At 41.7% G+C, this 22238-nt stretch overlaps 1 long non-coding RNA gene across 1 annotated transcript in view; it reads left to right on the top strand.

Annotated features, from left to right (window-relative positions):
- LOC106739298 (uncharacterized) overlaps nucleotides 1–18988 on the top strand; it is a 42894-nt gene extending 23906 nt beyond the window's left edge. The window contains exons 3-4 of the long non-coding RNA XR_002091864.2: nucleotides 13229–13312; nucleotides 18773–18988. This is a non-coding gene — a long non-coding RNA (uncharacterized LOC106739298). The remainder of the gene's footprint in view (nucleotides 1–13228; nucleotides 13313–18772) is intronic.
- The last annotated feature ends 3250 nt before the right edge of the window (nucleotides 18989–22238 follow it).

Genomic DNA, 22238 nt, shown 5'->3' with positions numbered 1-22238 from the left:
CTAGGCATGGCGGGCGATGGCAAAAATATGCTGGGGGTTTTTTAAGGCATGGAAGCTTTAATCAACAATGGAGTGGTTGCACTTGCTGCGCATGAAGCACTGCTGTTCATAGGGAGGACAAGTATTTAGAATCGGGACAAGCAACCTCACCTCTAACCAAACAGCAGGCGTAAAGGCTTCAATTGAGTCGCTGATCCCAGGTTCAAAATATGAGCACCCATCACAGCCAGCACCCCAGGGGGACGTTGCTGCCAGAAGGGGAGAAATTGAGCTACGGTAATGATGCTAACAGCATCTCTCCTTTCTTTTTTATCAGTTGGTGGGAAGGAAAACAAGAAGAGAGAGTGAGGGACAGGATCCAGGGGATACCAGGACAGAGAAGAGTGGCAGGAGCTAAATACTTCTCCTTTACTCACAGTTAGAAGCATTTCTGCTGCTGCCTTGAAGCAAGGGAATGAATGACTTGGCAAATAGTTTCTTGTGTAGGCAGTTAAGCTTCATTGGCTCCCTCGCTCACCAGCTCCTCTGAGAGAGAAGATCTGGAAGGTCCTGAGCCACATTTAGCCAACAATTGACATGGGCTAAGCAAAGGCAAGGGGGCTCAGGGGTTGGGGAAACTATCATTGGGAAAGGCGAGGCAGACGTAGCTTCTGTCTCTAGGGCTGCGTCCAGATGGCGATGGACGTGTGGTATGTGGCACCACAGACCCCTACACTGCTACCTTGCGGCATGGGGTGGGGGTTGACACTGGGAGAACCTGGGGTCAAAAAACCCACACCAAAAAAAAAGAGGGACAGTGCACACAGCAGCAGTGTGTGCTGCCCCAAACCAAAGGAGGCTGGTTTGGGGCAGCACACCGCTGCAGCTCCCTGAGGCCCCCAGGACCTCAGACAAGGGAACTGACCCCAGCCTCCCCTGCCCCACCTTGAGTAACCTGCCACGTGCCAGAGGGCATGTGGCACAGGCGTTCCCTGGGGACAAGTAGCAGCGGCACAAAGTGTGCTGCTGCTACTTGTCCCTGGGGAAACAAAATCTGTGCTCATCCAGATGTGGCTTGGGAGGTGGGTCTTGTTACAAACCCAGAGAGAGGAACTGCAGACCTATTAGAAAGTGTAGAGAGGAAAAAAAGTTCTGATAAGAGAAGGGAGAAGCAAAGGAGAGGGTAGGGAGAAAGGTAAGCTCCAGATGGCTGATGGATTAGGATAGACATTTGGTATCAATCAGAGGAAATGGAAAGTATAGAGAATGCGGGACATTTACTGATTGCGTTGAGTAGCAAAGGTTTAATTTTAATTTATGCCTCAGGGGCTAACCCATATTTTTCTACCCTGCTCATGGTGGTTTGGAATCCAGAGTTTAGATGGGGAAACCTGGATGCCAGTCAATGCTACTAAGCTTATTTCTGCTTTTTTAGCTGAATCTAATGTAAAATGAATAAACAGCCTGGGCAGCAGAGACAAGAACCGGGGCTTCCCTCCTAGGGGAGTCCCATTACCACGTGGCCGCAGGGGCATGCTGCCTCTTGTTTACTTTTCTTCTGTTCCTGTAACTCTTCTATTCTTGGCTGAGTGGTGGAAGGGTGCCCCCTTTCAGCCTGATTTCTGTTTGATTATTAGGGCACTCTCCTAATGGGTGGGAGATATGAATATGTTTATCCTCAGTCTGCATGGGGCCTAGAACGGGGCTCCCACTTTCTGAGCACATGCCAGAAAGGCGGTAGGCCATTATGCAGAAGGTGATAACCACTGGCTCCAGCACCAGAGTAGCTGTGGGTGCTGAACTCAATGCTGTCAATGGGCATTAGGCGTTGTGTATGCGTGTGCCTTCTGGGTTGGACCTCTCCATGGACTTAGGGGCAGGGCTGTCACAGCTGAAAACCCCGAATGGGTTCGGACACCTAAATGTTTGGCCTCATCAAGATGGCAGTAGTCGTGGGCCTGCAGAGCAAGTGAATATCAAGCACCATCTCCAGTTTTTGCTTGTTCCCCTATGGCCTATTAGTTTCCTAAATGGTTAAGTGGGGCTTTCTGAAGCACTCACTTGGACTTAGTTACCTTTCAGGAAGAAATTAGGCACCTAAGTCCTATTTTGGATCTGGCCTTTAATCCTTCTACTCTCTACTTGTACAATGGAAATAAGAGAACTTTGCTACTTAAGAGCTGTTGCGACTAGAGCCCGGCAGAAATGCAAAATTCTGTTTTGTGAAGTATTTTGAAGTGTGTACCCTCAGTTCATGTTACATTGGAGTACAGCCTAGGTTTTTTTCCAATGTTCCTTTAAAAATGAGTTATGAAAATGGAGAGGAAGGCACTCCCTAGAATAGCCAAGAACCTAAGGTATGACACTTACCTGACATGCAAAAGATACAGGGTCAAAGTCTCTATTCTGATTGTTGAAGAGCAAGGGCTTGAATTTTGGTCCCTCTGCCTCTCAGGTGAGTGGGACATTTATATGTGGTGGAGGAATTATAAATTGAGTCTTTTTTAAAAATCAGGGCAATAACCACAACTAACTACGGAAAACAGGACAAAATGAGTCTTTGTAGTTCAGGTCTCAAAGAACTCTCCCTTGGGAAGTGCGGTGCAATCCTCTGCTTTGGACCAGACATCCTGTCCTGAACCTAAACATTTTTACCAAAGAAAACTTCCTCCAAGTCATTATGTTTCAATGAAAAGCTTTGGTTTCTGGCTTGGAATTTTCTAATGCGATATGTGTGATTGACAAATTCTCAAAGAGCTCTAGTTGAGAGGAGTAAGATATGAAAGGGACTGCTTCTTTCAGCTCAGTGAAAGGATGGCAGTAGAAGGATCTTGGATTTTATAAGAAAGTATATATACCAGCGGCTTAGCACTTCCATAGAAGACAGACGACAAGAATACCTTCCACATTTGAATGACTATTTGCTTCTGCCCAGAATCTAGGAAAAAGATTTTATTGCCTTTATTGAGTTATGAAAAAATAAAATTCATACAACTCAGGTGTCACAGGGGAGCTTTTTGTGCAGTCGTTGGGAAATACTGTAATTGGAGTCCTTCAAAAACAATGGTAATATCCAAAATCATATTATTGAAAGTGGAATCAAATGAGATCATCATGCAGTTCAAGTATCTGAGAGCTCATTCCTTGGTGAGTCAAAGTTATGGGAGAAAAACAGTTTTGAAGACCTTGGAGGGAAGGTTATGGTGCAATACTTTTTATATGTCAGTCCCATAAAGACCGTTTTTTCCCAAAAGGAATTTCAAAATGTGAAGTGAAGGTGATAAAACGTTTGCAGTGTATATATAAATAATGCACAAAGTAATATGCTAAACTTTTTCTGAACTAGAACGCGAGAAAAGGAAATGGGAACTCATTTGGAAATTTCCGTGGAAGTGAATGATGGTGCTAAACCTTTGCAGTCATACTCTGCCTTCCCCTGACTTTCTGAGCTGTTTAGTGTATTAAGCATAATAGAAGCCCCACATTAAATCAAAAGCTATGCTAGGATGAGCATCAGCCCCATCAATGGAATGATGATGGTATATTTATCAGCCTCATTGTTCCCTTTCCTATAGTCCATTTTTTTTCATTCGAACCATTTTATCCTTCATTTTTTCCTGCCTATTTACCACAGCAGAATAGAAGCCCAATGATGATAAAGTCAATGGGAAGGAGACAAGCTGTCACACCTGAGATTTTCAGTTACGATTCGTGATTGTGGTTTCCATTAAATATTAAGCAAAATGAGTTCGCTGAGCCCTGGATGAGGCACATCAGATCTTATTACATTTGAGCAACAATATAATGGTAGTAGAAGTAGTAGTAAAAAGCAGAAAATACTTTGCTGCAGAAGAAACCAATTTTTGTAGCCCTGTGCAACCACATACCAACCACATATAGGACAAAGGTAGATAGACATAACTGCATTTTCAGAGAGAGAAAATCATTTTAATGTTCTGTCCCTCCATTGATGAGGCATCTCCCTGTCTATTTGCCCACCTTCTATGGGATTTCTACCTGTAGTATCAGTTAAGTACCTTTGATGTAAAGACTTTGGCATATTATTTAAACAGATGCTGCCCCATCCTCCTGAGAATGCACTGACAGGTAATAAAAATTAAATGAACTTTTTGATGAGAATTTAGGACAGCAAAGGATATGACTGGTACTATGGTAAAGCACTAAAATGGAAAGTAATGATGTATCCCAGATGTTGATTTACGTGAGTCTATCTCTGGTGAAAAGTGCCACCACTTTTTGTCTCATGGATTATTCCAAAGGAGTTGAGAAGCTGAAGAATTACTTCACCTGCTTAGGGCATTTCAGGTTGTTTTTTTGATATACAACCATTGCCTTTATTGCTGTGCACAATGTTATCATAAAGCGTTTAAACATTTTATTCTCATTTAAAGCATAAAATCTACTTATGCTCAACTAAAAAAAGTGTCAGAAAATATTCAACCAGCTCTAGTTTAAAGAAAGAGGATAATATTTCCAAAAGCACCCAAATTATCACTCCATAGAAGCACCTAAGTCACTCAGGATCATTGACTCTGGTCTACTGAACTAGTGGAAATTAAGGGCACTTTGACACATTCTGATTAGAACGCATCACCGACGACTCAATTAATTACTCTGTGCTGCAGTGTCTCATGCATTCAGTATCCCCATGCTGCAAAATGGTGGTAGAGGCCCTTTAACTAAAGCTTGTTGAACAAGCATTAGCTAAAGTGCCCCCACTGCCATTTTGAAACATAGGAAGCTGAATACAGAAGGCACAGCAGGCATTTTAATTGGAGTGGCTCACTTACAGCCCCCCATACCACCCAACCCTGGAACACGTACAGGTGCCCTGAGAGCCTAAGTCACTTAAGTGCTTTTGAAAATGGTATCCCGTACAATTTTCATGGTAAGAAAATTATGGCTTAATTATGAATAAGCTAATGGCCAGTTTTCAACAATGCTAATAAAAATGTTTCTGTCGCTTGCCCATTTACTTCCATTTTCATCTTCCTGAATTGTCTGCTCTGAAAGCCAAAGAAATGTTCCCAAACTTTGAAACATTTCTTTGTAGTCTGGGAATGGTGTACAGAAAGGGCTTGCTATGCACCTGTCAAATCTTCAACATAAGGCACCTGCAATACAAAGCAGGCAACCTTTTTTTCTGTGCCCTATGGCTTGCTTTTCTTCCCTAGGTTGTATAACTCAATACAATTCCCCAGGCCCTAATTGGCTGGCTGCCATCCATGAGCTGAGATATCCTTGTGGCAAGTATTACTGTTGTTTTTTATAGTCTTCTCCTGTCTTCATACTTGAAAAAAACAAGACCAGCACTTCTGAACGCTCCTCGGTTGGCTGCTTCAGTTCCTCATTTGAGCCATAATCATTGGATTCTGACATTATGGATCTGTTATCATGCAAGCATCTTTCCCTTGCATCACTAAGGAAAGGATCATAAAGGAGTTCAGTAGTGTCAGCATTCATCTTTTATGTCTTCTCTTAAAGGCTTTTTCTGCAAAAAAATCCCCCCCTCATTTTAGCTTGTAAAGTTTAAATAAAGAAAATAGACACTTGCAAGGTTGTTATGTTATAGTTAACTGCAGACGTCTGCCTTAGCAATGCTTTAACTACCAGAACTGAACTGAGATTAAACTACCTGACTCATTTTGGGCCAGTGGGCACCATAAAAATAGCTTTTGGCAATTGGGGAAACTTGCTGTCTTTAAAAATATAGGTCAGATGTTTGGTCCAAAAATACACTAACTAAAAATACTGTCTGAGCTTGGACTAGAGTATTTTCTCATTAACATGCATTGTGGGGGCCTGAAAGAACTATAACTTCAGCCAGTGACACGCATGCTCCTACCCTCACCCACTATGCACTCAAATAAAAGCAGGAGGGATAGAAAGGAAGCAGCAAAATGAAACAAAGTGCTGCTTAGCTGTGCTGTGGATTATCCCTCTTGGATCCCAGCCCAACTAGGTTTCTCCATAGAAGTAACTTCTGCATTTGCATAGATTACAAGCTTGGCAAGACAGCAATGAAACACAGGAAGCATGACATTATTTATTTTCTCAATTTTTTTTAAATGATCCAATTTCTATTGTCCCTAGCCAGTCAAGACTGAAATCTGCAGACAATAACCTGTGCAATATGTGAGGGACACTAAATGAAGGCCAGAGGGCCAAAAAAAAAAAAAAAAAGAGCGGGGCAGAAAATAACGTGAGTGAGACAGATAGGCTTAACTCAGAAGATCTTAAAATAGCAACAGCAAAACCAGAAAAGTGATGTATACTTTATTTGCATTCTTTATGCAAGAAATGCATAGATTTTGTACCAGGTCCCGTAGGTTAAGGAACTCGAGCGGTGTTAGACTACTGGGGAAATAAAACTCAAATTTAAGGGTATGCCAATTTAACCATTCCATCACCCTTTGTCAGTACAGGATTCTAATAGCATGCAGGCTACCTTCTCTGCCTACAGAGAGACTCAGTGACTTCTGGGGGTCTCTACACACTCTCAGTTGCAGGATATGCAATGTATTGTACGGATCAAATGCATTGATGATATAAGTAACTGTGATCTCATGGCCTTCTTCCTGGTGTATTGCATTAGGGCTGTTGCATCACTCTTTCTCTCTCTCTCTCTCTCTCTCTCTCTCTATATATATATATCTATATCTAAAGATAGATAGTAGGGCTGTGCGAAACACCATCATTTCATTTCAATGTCTGTTAGCCATTTTGAAGGGAAAGTGTTTCATTTCATCATTTCATTTCATTTTGAAGTGCTGTCCCATTTCGCTTCATTGAAACTGTTTCGCTGTTTCAACGAGTTTCGACATTTTGCCCATAGGCTATAATAGGGAATCATGTAAATGCTTATAACTTTGTCATTGGTTGCAGAAGCACTTCCAGCCCACTTCTGGGTCTGCCAGGGAGCATGGCTCGGCAACTGGAGCCTCCTGGGTCTGGGCGGCACCTGGGGCCCCCCAGAATGCTTGGCAGTGAACCCAGAAGTAAACTGGAAGTACTTCTGGTCCACTTCTAGTTTTGCTGCTGAGCACACAGGGCCTCCCTCCCCGCCACGCTCTGGTGGGATGCTCTATCTGCCCCGCCATCACAGCCATGCTTGGTACCTCAAAGTATGTGGAAAAAACATTTAAAGCTGTGTCTGTGGCCAATTCACTGATTCTCTAAATCAGCATGGAATCTTCAGATTCGGTTTTGGCCAAATCAAAGTGGGACAGTGATCTGAAGCAACTTATCGAATCACTGCCCCCAATTCAGGCCAAATCCAAATTGAATATGGCCCATTTCACACACCCCTAATGTGTACCAAAGCATGTTAGATTGTATCAGGAACCCCCTGGTACAGAGCAAAGTATGTACCTGGCATTTGATACTTAGTCGACACATTCAATTATATAGCCTCTCTTCCCTGCCTATTCTCAGCGTTTTTAGCCTGAGCCCATGACTAGTGACAAATTGATACAAGCTCTCTGAAAACAAAGGCTTCTGCTATTTGCACACCTTTGCCATACAGAGAATATTTGGCATATTTTTAAGTTGCTTGAAGCTCAATGGCACGTATGTCTGTGCAAATGCCGACAGACACATGGCACGAGCTCGTTCTTTGACTCTGCTTCACCTGTTAGATTATTTTACACCTGCCATTTCCCAACACTGATTCAGATTAGGCCAATTCAGGGGACGGTGATCCTCGCTGCCCCCAACTGCCCCATGCTGGATGGGGGGGGCTCTGCACGAGCCTCGTGACCCCCCTGTTGCTCCCCCAGCCCCACCACAGGTGCCCTGCCCAGGCCAGCTCTGGCCCTTTAAGAAAAAGAAATGAAAAATTCTCTGACTCAACGTTCCTGCTGGTGGGAGGCAATCCCCGCTTCCCCCAGTGCCCCATACCACATGGGGGGGTTCTGCAGGAGCCCCATAATGCCCTGAGGCTGCTGCAGGAGTCGTGAGTCCGGGGGCTTTTCTCAGGTTTTTTTTTCTTAAAGGGATGGAGCTGGCCCAGGCAGGGCACGCATGGGGGGGTGAGGGAGTGAGGGAGGGTCAGGGGGCTTGTGCAGAGCACCCCCCCCCACAGAATGGGGCAGTGGGGGGCAGCGGAGATCGCCCCCCTCCACCCAGAGCACTTTTAGAATGGTCTTGTGATTCGATTGGGATTCGGAGATTTGGCCACTGAATCGGGCTGAATCTCCTCCAAATTGAATCACCACCCGAAGCTTCGCACAGCCCTAGTAAATATTTAGTCTGTGGCCAGGAGATGGTCTTCTTCTGATATATGAACAATGTTGATGAGTTAACAGCTTACCATTAGAGCTGTAATTGTATGGGATCTTTAAAATGAAAGAACTGTCTCCTGCGAAAAGTTCCTTTAAAACTTCACCATCTCCAGGTTTTTTAAGTTTGCTGGTTAATATCTAATACCAGTTGTCTGTGCTTTCTTACAAAGCTGTAATGTGATTGGATCCTTTTATGAGGAAGGTGTACATAGCTTCCCAGGAAATGGGGGCTCATAGGGAAAGGTAAGAGGTGGGGCTCAGCCTGTGCGCGCAGGGTGAGCAATAGGGGTGATGAGGTAATGGAGAGATCAAAGCAAATGCAATTGGGCTGTCTAATACGCTGAGTTTATAAATTCCAGCTATGGTAGTGCTAGAGTGATGTTGTACCTGTGATGGTCCAAGGATTTCTTGGGGTGATATCTTTTATTACATCAACTGCATAGTTGGGATAAAGTTAGACAAGCTTTCAAGTGCAGGACTTGATGAAGAATGTCTGGCATTTAAAAACTTGTCTAACTTTACTTCAACCATGCAGTTTGTCCAATAAACGATATCACACCAAAAAGCCTCTCTCATAAATCCCACCTGTCATTGTTAAGATGAGTTTCCTGCATAGTTTTTACCTTTTTTCATCCATAGCTGAATGGGGTTCTTGTTGATGTCTTTTATGCGGTAAGACTTTTAAAACAAGGACATCTAATGCTTTACTCTCAATGTCTGCTGAGAGTACGAGAACATTCTTAAGAGGATAGCATGATGTATTTTACCACTTCAGGCAAAACCTCAAAACATTTTTTTCTAATTATATACAGTCACGGATAAGGCCAAATAACAAATTTACATATCATTTCAATGCACAGTGAATCTTACAAAGAATGTCTGGACATATAAGCAAAGAAAATATAATAGGTTGCCATTTACAACCTACTTACAGTGCATATTTATACAGAAATCCACTTCTTTTAAGAGAAGAGATGCATGTAAAGTCCATAAAATTTTAACTATTTGTTTCATAATATTTCCATGTAAGATTGGATTCTCTTTGGTCTATTATTACCAATTGTGCCTTATTTATGTTCTCACCATGCAGCAATCTCATTAATGCTGCAGAGGATAGTATATGAAAAATATGGCAAGAAAATATTCTTGTAAGATTAAAATAGCTTTGAGGCTGTTTGTACTTTAATTTCAAATGAAACCTAATTAAAGCTAATCTCCTTCTGAGATGGAAATGAATGGCTATTTATTTATGAACATACACAACAAATGTACCACTGTGAAATGTTGGGCAACGCACCAGCAAGCTTTTGCCATGTATTTCATATATTACCCTAGGCCACTTTATTAGTTATTAAAGAAACAGTCTTTTAAAAATAGGGTTCGGATTGGTCTTACCCTTGAGAAATAGACAAGGTGTTGAACAGGTCTTTGAAAGGTCAGACCAAGGATTTAATCCTTCAGTGAAAGGTAGGAGCCTGCCTTCAGTGGGTGCAAGATCAAGGCCAAAATGCTTGCAAATGTGACTGGACTTGATACAAGTAGTAGGCAGTGTGTGCCATGCAAGACATGTTTAGCTTCTATCAGGAGTAGGCCTTTTGTTTTGACTTCTGATCCTTAAACAGACACAATGTCCATTGCAACAAGTTGACCTAATTGTGTTGGCTCCATGGCCATCAGTTGGGATGCTGATGTTAAAAGGTTCACTAGGCTTTGGCCTTGTGGGAGTTTTAACTAGGCAGGACATTGTGTCACATTGTTGTGAATGCTGCTTTCCCTCTTCCATTAATTAAGATAATTGAAAAACTGCTCATGTGGGATTTCTATGATTTTTCCCCAAGGACAGTTTTGAAAAGAGACTGGTATGTGCTGAATGTTTTGGTTCTGGAAGGAAACATGAACCTTAATAGAATGTGGGTAATATAAATGTATATGCAATAGTGACTAATGAAGGCAATTCTGATCTCAGGCATGCCTGCTGCAAGCTCTTCTTAGATGAAGCAGCACCCTTTTGACATAGTTTCAGTTACTGGAAGCTGACTTAAAAGTATTGATCTAAAAACAGATGTCAAAGGATGACTAAGTCTAGGTACTACATTATAATTTCTTTGCTAAATTACATTTATGTGTGCCAGGGAAAAAGAACATGTTGTTATTTTCCAAAGGAGCGGAATGGAATACCTCTATGCAGGCTGGAGTACCTTATTTCACAAGCAATCCCAGTAGTCTCAGTGGGTGCATCTACGTGACACAATAAACACCAGAGCCAGTTGAGCCAGAGTATACTGTTCCTGGTTGCAGCACCTACATGTGTGCCCAGGACAGCAACAATTTGCATGAGGCCCAACAGACCCAGGCTGGCAAGGGGTACAGGGGGTCAGCCCAGCCTCCAGATGGCAGTGTTGGTAGTGGAGGAGCTGGCAGAAGCCAGGGGGCTGGTTCTGGCTGGCTGGGCTGACTGGGTGCAATTTGTGCCCAGCAGTCACCGTCTACACATGCATTTGCTTGCACTCCATTACTGTGCCATATGATAGTATTGTCTCTGTCAGTACTATCATATGATGGAGTTAATTAGTTTACTGCGCCCTAATACAAGCACACATGTAGATTGTGACACTTTACTGCAGAGCTAATTAGTCCACTCCACAGCAAAGTGCACATGTGATGCACCCAGTGGGGTTACTCAGTGCAAAATAGGTGTTATCTGAGTTCCCCATGGAACTGTCAAGGACTTTGTGAAGGGTTATTTCTTCCTCTGATGCACACCTTCCTATGATGAAAATTTAAGCTAGAGGTAAGCCACCTTGAACCAGTTTTGGATAAACCTCAAGAGACGACACACTTCTGTGTGGCTACTTGGAGTTGTCAGGGTCATCAAAAAAAAAATCCTGGGACAAATGGCAACAGAGGTTACTCCCAACTCTGCCATACCTATTTCTGGATAAGCTGGCAGGAAGAGAGTAGACTCCAGTAGAGGCCCTGTTCCCAGCTAATGACAAGAGCCGAGTTGACCAATCAGAATACATCATGTAAAATGCTTGTCCCTATAAACTCTTTGCCCTGCCCTTCGTCCTCCCCCCATTATCAGAACAGACTCACTTTGATCAGATACACCCACGACACCTTTACCAGTAAAAGTGATCAGAAACCAGTCTATACCCATAACAGAACAGAAGTCTGACACACATAGACTGATTTAAAAATGGCAGAACCCAGCCTAAGATTTTCCTGGCCACCAAAAGGCAAAAGTGTGTTCAGTTCACTACTAAACTAAACTACCCTGCTTACAGAAAACCACGTAACTTAGATCAATTCCACTCTGGGCTTTTTCAATGTCTGTACATAGCCTTTAAGACTAATTTAGGAAGAAGTATAGTGAAGAATAATTGTCCCAGAAAATGAATATGGCTGCCACCTACTTATTATTTAGAGCAGGAGAAGTTATGCATGCCCCTTTTCTCAAACAGAACCCAGAAAATAGCCAATGTTTATGTGCCTATGATATGCTATATTTTTGACACAGCAGTTTGACGTAGGTTCATAAAATCTGGATGCAGTAAAGAACATGTGAGTTTCTGTAAATCCTGCCTGGTAGATTAAGAGCCAAATACTGTTAACAATGGACATTTATAGATGTGCTCCAGGAGTGTGGGGGGGGAAGGGATGCACTTTAATTAGCATGGCTCCGAAAGCCACGCTAATTAAAGCACCTGAAGTGTGATGTGTATCAGCATCCCTGTGCTGAAAAATAGTGACAGAGTCACTTTAACTAAAGCTTGTTTGAGAAGCTTTAGTTAAAGTGCCCCCGCTGCCATTTTTCAGTGCAGGGATGCTGATACACATGCTGCTGGAGTCTGTTGGAGTGCGGTAATTACCACACTCCAGCAAACTTGATTAATCAAGTCTGCTCTGATGCATTGTAATTACAGCGTGTCAGAGCAGCCTCTCAGCATATATGTAGACACCCAGTATGTTTTCACTCTTACTGCTATTTCTCCTCCTCCTTCATTTCATTGGTGTGCTTCCTGCTTTTTCTTATTCATGTTGGAAAAAAGACACTGACAGCGATTCTCTGAGTTTTACAGAAGTTTCAGTGTTCATCCTGCTACTTTTCTTACCAACCATCCAAGCACGATGTGTATGTCACCCTGTGTACAACCCTGATTATTTATCACTCAAGCTTAGCAAATCCGAATCAGAGGTGCCTGCATTTCTTAATCACTCACTCAGTTCCTCTAATCTCCTGCCAGCAAATATTTCCAAAGGAAGGATATTACACCTAATAACTCAGGGTTCAATGGAGCAAAAGTTCTAGTCTCTTCTGTGAAGTACTCCGCACACTCTGTTCCCTTTGATCATTTACCACCATGCAGATTTTGGCCCTGTGATCAAAAACAGAGGGAATACATTGATTTATACCATGATCTTGCAAACCTTGCACATGATTTCAGTGGGACTACTCACAATGTATACAATTCTCTGCAGCATAAAAGAATCAGTAGATATCCTCCCTTTTCCTTGGATGGAAAGAACAACACTTTAGGAGAATACAAAGGTTTAAATGAATTACAACATAACAGGGTGGTCTATTTTTTTAAGAAGGAGCAGTCAGCTGTGTTTAGAAAGCCCAGCTGCAGGGTGTTTGGATAAGCAGGGAGTGTCCCTTTGGGAGCTTTAACAGAGGAGGAAGAAGCAAGCTATGAGTGGAAGAACATGCTGCAAGGAGGGGCTGAAGAGAAGGGGGCTCCCCTCTTTGTGTAGGGGACAAGGTAACAGGATTTGGTTTGTTCAAAAGACTTCTTTGCTTGGGAAGACTGTTTGAGTACACACACACACACACACACACACACACACTTCACATTGGGGTGTTTAAAGTTTTATAAAATCCAATAGAGGCTTTCCATTGACCACTGCACATGGCAAATGAAATTCTGTTCTGTTACCTCCAGGTGGGTGTCCCATTGAGTGTTACATGCATGTGCAGAAGTGTAACCAAGAGAGGATTGATCCACCACATCCATGGATATTATAAGGTGTGGATTTTTATTTCTCTACTGATTATATTTCCAGAGCCCATTGATAGTCTGGCACATGATACCATTGAGCCGATGCTTGGGTCTGTATGCCCCAGAAGCTTCCAAGTATTTTCAGCCCCTGCCCTGGTCTCTTCCATGAGTTTTCTGAGATTTCCCTACCATCACTATATCACATATACTCCCTTACTGACAGTAACACCAGGACTGAAAAACCGGCCAGTGGTGTCTTATTACTTTGTCATTTCTAAAAACTTTGACTTTGCTTTCAGCTGTTTGAACACACAGCATTTATATGTACATAATGCACAAAATAAGGGCTTATGTTGAGGACCTCTTGGAAATGTGACCCTGAAATTATGATGTTCTGTCAGTTTTCATATTTCTTAGAAGTCAGCCATTAAAAAAAACAATGTTAAGAGAGCAAATAATAATATGTCAGTGGGGAGGTGTTTTCTCTAGTCACGATTGACATATCTCTGTTTTCTACACCTGAAGTTAACTGCCATAACAAAACTTCCCCATCTTCTCCCTCCCCCGTTTTTTCTTGATTTAGTAAAATATGTTGCATCATATTACAGATCTGTATCTATTAAGGTAGAGAATCATTACATGTACAGTATATCTCCAAACTGTTGGGCAAAGGGAGCACAAGAGGTGATGGGGGTGGCTCCAACATCTCAGTGAGTGCCCAAAACACCTGATTATTGACTGTTCTTAAATGACTATCAAGGATGGCCAGTGGACGTTGGTATGCAAAGAAGAACAAATAGGCAGGAAATGAAGGAAAAGAGGGCAGATGTGTAATATCCAATATATGTTTGGCCATAGGTTTTGAATGATAGTCTGAGAAAATAATTTTGCTGCATGGAACATGCTTGGATCTGACCATGGTTTCAATGAAACTACTTTGACAGGGTCAAAATCTGCTATTCTTGCTCCTGAAAAATCCCACTGAAATGACACACTAGGCTGTTTCTCACACTAGGCCAGGAACTGATCCACGTAGTCACCGTCACTTACAATCCATGAGTGGTTCCAGTGAAACCAGCAGAACTCAGTAAATCCCTGCATACTTTGAATAAGAGTAACAGACTGTGGTCTAAAGTAGGTATACCTGGATCAGATACTTATTCTTCCCCCACTATGAGCCTCATCAGATGCGGCTAACAGCAGGCGGTACACCCCTGTGTCTGGGAGTCACTCAGTTGATGGGGCTCCCAGGCACAGGGCCACACGTTCAATTAATGGTACAATTAGAACAAGCTACAAAGTTATTCCTCAGTCTTTGCTGAATAACTTTGTAACTTATTGCTTGTTTTATCATGCTCTTAATTGGTTTGGTGTATAGTGAGGTCACAAGTAAAGACATGATTAAATGGTTAATCACATCCTAAGTGTAACATGGAGAGGGGGCATCAGAAACTGAAAAAGAATGAAACTAGATGTTTAAATGCATGCATATGTATTTAAAATTGTTTTTCAATAATTCAGGGATCCAAAGTCCTAAAAAAGTATACTTATAGGCTAAGTACAGGCAGTCAAAAAGCCCAAAGCTTAATTCATTCAATTTCTCCAAGTTAACCTCAGTTGCGTAGATTGAACCAATAAGCAAGTGAACAGACATTCACTTTTGATTCTGGAAATGCAGCCGCATGCCTGCAGTGGCTCAGGCCAGAAGGCGGGGTGTGCTAGAGCATGCCTCCCTGCTCCACTGGAGCAGACAGCTTGAGCTGAGGCTAGCTTGCCTACCCTGTGAGGAGGGGAGAGTATTGGGGGAGGTGAAAAGCATCCTGGGATGCTGGGGGACTGAAACTGAACTTGAATCTGGAGGGGATCTGGAACAGAAATTCAATAAACAGATTGAACCTAAATAAGTTAGGTCTGATAGTACATCCCTCCAGGTTTATCTTAAATTACTTTCACAATGGCCAAGATCAGTTTATGTGCATGGAACTTCTGTTGTGTTGCAGATTTGAACCAGTTTTCAATTACTTATACCAGTTTATGGTGTAAGTCCCATAACTTCTGTCCCTAGCCTAGCAGCTGGATTTGTTGAAAAAATCTCAAGACAAGATACTCAGATTCCAATTATCTAGAGGGTGAAGACTTTGTTTCAACCCCTAACTCATATATAATTCATGCTCACACCTTTTTATTATTAAACTAAACTAGTTTACTTCTTAATGATTTATTTTCTTGCATTAATGTAACAACCATGTCACCTTGGGCCTCTAATTTATTACTTAATTTCAAAACTGAGTTCCAAACAGATGACACTTGAGTCCCCATTGTTTCCATTTTCATTTTCCAAACTAATGATAGCCATTTGGAAATAATCCAATTTTTTTTTTATTTGTAACAATTTTGTTCCAAGTAATATGTTATAAAGTTTCCTGATAAGAGTTCATATAGTTCAACTCAGAACTCTCACTTTTGAGAATGGAGATAAAATTAATTAATTCTAGGAATTAATAATCCTGACTGAAACATTTGGATGTTATTAGACTGGAAAAACAAGCTTTGTATGATTTCTTTCATTCAGAATACAAAACAGAAAAAAAGCTGTGGCTTCTTCTCCTTTTTCTACATAGTAATTTTTATTACCCAAATGCCTAAAGATTAACCAGGATTTGGATCCCACTGTGCTAGGCACCTGTTATTCACAGGGATCGTCTATACGTGTGCCCAGCTGTGCTGTTGTTACTGTGCAGTCATTTAGCGATTTAGTAAATACCGTGCAGTCCCGGCGGCACACGGGTTGTTTCCAACCCTACTGCACACTAGCATTGGCTTCATGGTTTGTGACTGCTGATGCTACTTCACCATAGGGATGAGCTACGTTACTGAGCATCTTGTATAGATAAGCCGACAGAGTAGGAAACAGTGCTTGCCCCGAGGAGTTTATAGGGGAATGGGATGTGTAACACACTAGCAGAGTGAGCAGAGCAATATGATGTCACCAGTGTTATGTTAATTCTACAGTTTTCTTTTTCTTTTTGGCATTGGTGAGTGGAGGGGAGATCAGTAGAGAATAAAGGGGAAAGCAAGGACTATGAAAGGGAAGCTAGTCAGGGGACAGGGGAAAAGAAGAGGAAGGGGGAAAAGAGTAGCAGCCTTTGAGAGAATCTGAAGAGAAAAAAAGCATGAAAGATAACACAGAAGGGAGTTGGTGCAAACTGATCGTCTGCAATAATGTGTTTGAATGTCCAGCCATAGAAGAATGAGGAGAGTTCTCATTTTTTCATATAAAAGCAGACCAACCTAATTTGGAGACTTAGTAATAAAGGATTTAATGTAATACCTTACCAAGACCTTAAATATCAAGGTAGTGCTGCTGATTTTTTTTTATAATTTGGTCCAGTAATGGAACTGATAATGAAAATACTAGGACAGTATTGTCTATTCTATTTCTCATTCACCCTGAGGGAAATCTAGAGCCATTGCACTGAAGTCTGTCCCTCCCCCCCCCATATTTGCCCTTGTGTACATAAGCAATACATATGATGCTGCTGTTATGAAGCACCTATAGTGACCAACACTGAAGATACCTAGAACCATGGGCTAATACTAACCCCCACCACTTCCTTTAGGTAAATGTCCTTCACCCTTTGCTCTTACTACAACATGGGAAGGGTATTTTATTATTAAGTACCCAGATTTAGGTGCTCAGCCTCGGAAAGCAGTGCTGAGGGAATTGCCCCAGGAACAAGTCTTCCAGTTCCCCTTAACCACAGAAGATCATATCTTCAGCTGTGCCGGCTCACCTCTGCTGATTAGTATGATGTGGGAGGCAGATTCATGACTTTGCCACTCCTTATGCAGTCCACTTCCACCCCAGCAAAGCACACAGGCTGCTGATGTAGTAGCCAGTACATGGGGGATTAAAGAGTAGTGGTTTTATAACCCCTCATTTCTTGTCCATAATATATATAATAAATCACACAACTTCCTGCCTGTACTTCAGGAAAGCACCATTATTATTGTCAAACCATCTTGTATCTTTCTGGCAACAGTTCCATTATTATTACTGTCTTTAAGAAAATGTATTCACCAACTTCATTCTTTTTTTTTTTTTTTTGGAAAATAGCTCAAAAATAGCTAACTACATGGTGTCATCACAAATGCACTTTGTGATGAATGTATTATGTCCTCAGAATGGTTCTAACTCCTCCCAGAATCCCTCTTTTCTTCACCAGTTCCAAGATGTATGACGATAGCTTGTTAGCTTTGCACTTAAGGTGCAAGAAACCCACAGTTACCAAGTTAATGCAGTATGACTCATGTAGCTGTACAGCACTGGACTAGATAAACTAAATGCAGGCAGTTCCTCCTCTTAATGGCTTCATTGCTTTTCAACCAAATGTCAACCCAGTAAAAGGACTTTGAATGCAGCCCATCATTGCTGATGCTCCTGGCACCTAGCTATCTTTAGGAAAATCGGAAGCCTGAAACAGTCCTGTACCATGAGATGCAAAATGTTGTAGCCAGAATGGAACTTAAAATATACACAAAATTAATACGGTAGCCAATCTCTGGGCTAAATTAATGTCTCATTACCTAATTTTCTTTAAGCTAGGGCTCAGCAGATCTTACTTCTAAACTAAGCTAAGAGATGTATTTATTTCCTTAACCCCTTACTGCACTACCAGTCCTTTTATAATTTTACTAACTAAGCCTGCTTAAAAGCAGATCATCGGAGACTTTTAAGTCAGTTTTATGGGTTCAAAAAGCCAGAAAATCTCCATAATGAAACTATAAAATGAATAAACTGCCTAGAATGCATGTAATTTGAAAGAGTTATGTAAATAAATTGAATGTGCAAAGTGGATAAAACTTACGTTTATTTGCAAGAGGTACAAAATTTAAGTGCTTGTCTCTGTCTCCTATTTTTGATTGGGCCAAAAGTAGGCCCCTTGAGTAATCATAGACTTAGGTCAAACAATTTCAGAATTAGTCAACTAAATTCACTCCATTAATTGATTTCATAGGGGTCATAAAATGAAACTAATAGGTAGTATGTTTAACCAAAATCATTTCCTTTTCACACAGCATGTCATTAAAGTGTGGAACTTGTTGCTGCAAGACATTGAGGAAGCTAACCATTTAACCAGATGCAAAAAGGGATTGGACAAATTCTTGGAGGAAAGAGGCATCAATAGCTATTGAACATGAGAGTTAGGGGTACAGCCTCTGAAGCAAAGTTTCCTAGACCGTAAATGCTACACATGGGAGAGGAATGGGGGAGGGGGACCCCTGGTCATACCCTGTTCACTCTTCCTTTTATCATTCTCTCTCTCCCACTGTGTAACAAAGGGTATTGGGCAAGACGGACTGACCATTAAATGGCAGTTTTTGTGCTCTTATGAGTCATGCTAGGAATCAATGCAGACCAGAGGGTGCAATTTGCAAAATCAATGTTTTATTTTAAGTGCCTTATGATGACTCTTTATTTTTAAGGATAGGGAGAGAGAGACAGAAGAACACAACACGTGATAGTTCCAGAGTTATCTCTACAACCTCCTGCAAGTCCAAAAACTCCCTTGAAACAAGGACCGGCAAAGCAACCTGAGATAAGACCAAGAATGGATATAAAATTGCCACTTCTACCAACCAACGTGGCTAAAGCTCATTCCTGATCTGATGGAAACACGAAAAGTAAGATATATAGGATCAAAGTTAGAGTAATAGGATAAGTAACTTCTCTCAGATGTGGATATTAAGACAAATCATTGTATCAAAACCTTGTACAAAATGTCTCCAAAATGGTTTCTCTTCTCCGACCATTGATGATGCTGTGCCCATTCAAATATTTAGCAAAAGTCCTCTAAATGGAAGTGAAGCTTTATGCCAATGAAGTGCTATACATTTGGTTAAAAAGCAAGGCAAGCATCTCCTTAGGCAGTGAACAACACGATAGTCATTTTTCAGAAAACATGAATGTCCTTTGGCTATTAAATCTCTCTTTATCCATATCCTCTTTCCTGTGGCTGAAGGAGATTGTGGGCTCCTGGGAAAGACTGTCTTGAACCACAGCTCTTTGGAGCAATGTATTAAGGGTCTTGAAAATTGTAATCTTTTGGGGTTACTGTTTAGAAAGCTTTCTGCCTTGTCCTTAATTTGTGCTTGCAGCTACATTCATGTAGCAAAGAAAAGATGGTTTCAGGTTGCTATTTGTATCCTGGAAGTTGGTAGGGAAAATGGAGGCGGCTCAGTGTTGAAAATGATGAAACTCAGAAACAAAAGTGGAGAGTTTCAAAGGCACAAAGGGCAGCTTTAGGACCACAAGCTCTCATTTGTGGTTTTAAAAGGGAAGACCATCAAAGACCATCTGGTGCCCCACAAAGCAGCATCAGATAAGCTGAGAGAAGCTCTGAACTGGTGGGACTAATGAGTGCACCTTGAACAGGAGGCTTGGAAGTAATGAAGTCCGTGAGCTAGAGCTCCATCGTTCTGTGAACTGTACAAACAAAATGCAAAAGAACAAAAAAACCACACACACACAAAAAGCCAAGGGCCCCCCTGTGCCAAAGTATCTACATTGTTCTCTGACTTTTTAGTTTTGTACAGCACTGCTCAGAAGTAAATAACAGGAGAGGAGAGATTTTTCTAATATGTGGTTGGTAATTTCTTTGACTTGTGCAACCATTAATATACACTGTATAAACAGTGCACCATCTGCTTCATTTGTGCATTAGAATATATTAGATGACTATTCAAACTTCTTTTGCAAAGCTCAGCTAATCTCTAGTACTGCAGGCATTTATCTGTTGTTATTTTATTCCCAGCATAAATGCTAATTGTTGCTCTTGTCTATATCAAACAAAAAAGAAGAACTTCTGGTTATTTTTGTATATTCTTTTCTTTCTTAACAAACGTATTATACTCATCGGCTAAAATTGCTTTTACGTTCAGTCACAACTGCATTTGGTAATTATCAGCAGTCCTGCATGACTACTGAATGTAGCCTCAGTATACTTGTTTTGGAAAAAATATACTGGGGAAAATAATGCTATATCTGAGCTAAAACACCCAGAGATTTCTAGGTGCTACATGGCCCAGCAGATATATACAGATTCGTCCATGCTTCAATATATATACAGAGAGCCCACATTCAGCCAGACACTATTGTTTCTCAGTTTCCAGGCCTTCACACAAGGACTCCTAAGACAGAAGATATAAGTAAGTCTGTGCTAAGGACTTGAACACATTAGAGGAGACTACATGCACAAGGGGGGACACTTTCTTATTTAAGTGCTGCTCACTTTACACCCTTAGTTGTGTAAAAGGGTCTTGACATCAATATAACAGGGCAAAGTGGTTTTAGTATGAAGCAGCTTTAGGTCCACGGTGTTTTGTGTTCTTCTCCCCATGTTGATTAACGGTTCCATGCAGAGCACTGCAATTTTGGGAGGAAGACTGGATTTTTTTCTTGACTTTGATAACGCTGTTGGACCTATGCCGTTAGGTCCTTTTGCCCACCTGATGCTCAATTAGCATTAGTAACAGCCCTTTGGCATACGTGGAAATGACTGTAGGATCAGGGTCTAGCTTTCTCCTGAGCTAGTATTTACAGTATTTTTATGCAGGTGCCACCTACCAATGTAAAAATTTTTCTTATTAGACTGGGACCCTCTGCACTGTCTGTGTTCATGTGTTTCTTTAGCTGCTCCGTTCCTGCTGAAGGAGAAGTGGTCATGATGGTGGCTTAGCGGTACTGTTGCTGAATACCTCCTCTTGATCATCTAAATACAAGGAACTTTCTTTTCTCACCCAAATCATGATATAGTGGAGCAATGCCAGAAAGACTTGTAGCTCTGTATACTCAGAATTCCCAGCAGGGTTTCCTTTTTTGAAGGCAAGTCTGGAAACCTGGTAATTTTTATTTTTTTTTTCAGCATTTCAGTACGTTATTTACTGAAATTGTCCTTCCTCCTCTAGGCTCTAAGGAGCCAGACTGTGTTAATAGCAAGCTTAGCCAGCCTGAAAACGTCACAAATCAAACAGAGGAATATAGACAACTTATTTTTCATGGGCATCAAGGGGACCAGAAGCAGCAGGCAGTGTCAGTGAAGAAAAAGTCACCGAATCTGCCCACTTCAAAAGCTATCTGTACTGCTCCCAGGAGGACCAGTGAGGGCAAAAACATTTGCTGGTTTGATTCTTCCATGCTTGAATGGCATTGCAGAGCTCCGATCGTAGGCAGTCAGGGAGTGTGTGCGGTGAGGAGAGCAGGGCAAATCAAGCAATGCAACAAAGGAACCAAAACCGAGGAAGTCACTGATAGTGCCCATTTCATTTTCTCCGAAGTGAAAAGCACAGACTGTTGCTATATGAAGGTAGAAATAGGAGAGCTCTCAAGTCCCTCACCCAACCCAAAGGATGTCCATCAGGCACTGCCGGCGTTCTGGGAAAACCCCAGAATAAAAAAGTCTTTCTGGAAATACGGTTTCCTCTGCTGCTTTTGCAGTAAAGCTCAACAGTAGGGAAGAAGCCAAGTTCCAATGTGGTTACTGTACGTGGCTTGTTCTCCTAGCTTAATGCTGACCCTTGAGATTTGTTCATAATGAAATTAAAAGATCTGTATTAGAATGACCATTAAATATGTATCTCCCTTGGGCTCTTCCATTCAGTGTGCCTGGTTACTTTGTTACCTGTGGGTAGGTATTCACCAAATCTGGCCCACAGACTTACCTTCAGTTAAGCAGTTGAAGCTTCATTTACTTTGCAGTCATGATTAACTTCTAGGGCAGTGAATGAGGCAGGGCTCTGGAATCGAGCTCCTCTCTGGATACACATTGCAATACAATCTTTAATTCCACCATTGCTGGCTATTCTTCCACCAGAGTCACAGGCAGCCTTGCTTCTGACAATCCCTAACTGTTGAGCACCTCACCTCAAACCGAAGTAACTTCCTGCTAATGTA

Source organism: Alligator mississippiensis, chromosome 8 (assembly GCF_030867095.1).
Source record: "Alligator mississippiensis isolate rAllMis1 chromosome 8, rAllMis1, whole genome shotgun sequence".
NCBI lineage: Eukaryota > Metazoa > Chordata > Crocodylia > Alligatoridae > Alligator > Alligator mississippiensis.
The sequence above is the reverse complement of the archived record's forward strand: the minus strand, read 5'-3'. Positions and strand labels throughout refer to the sequence as shown.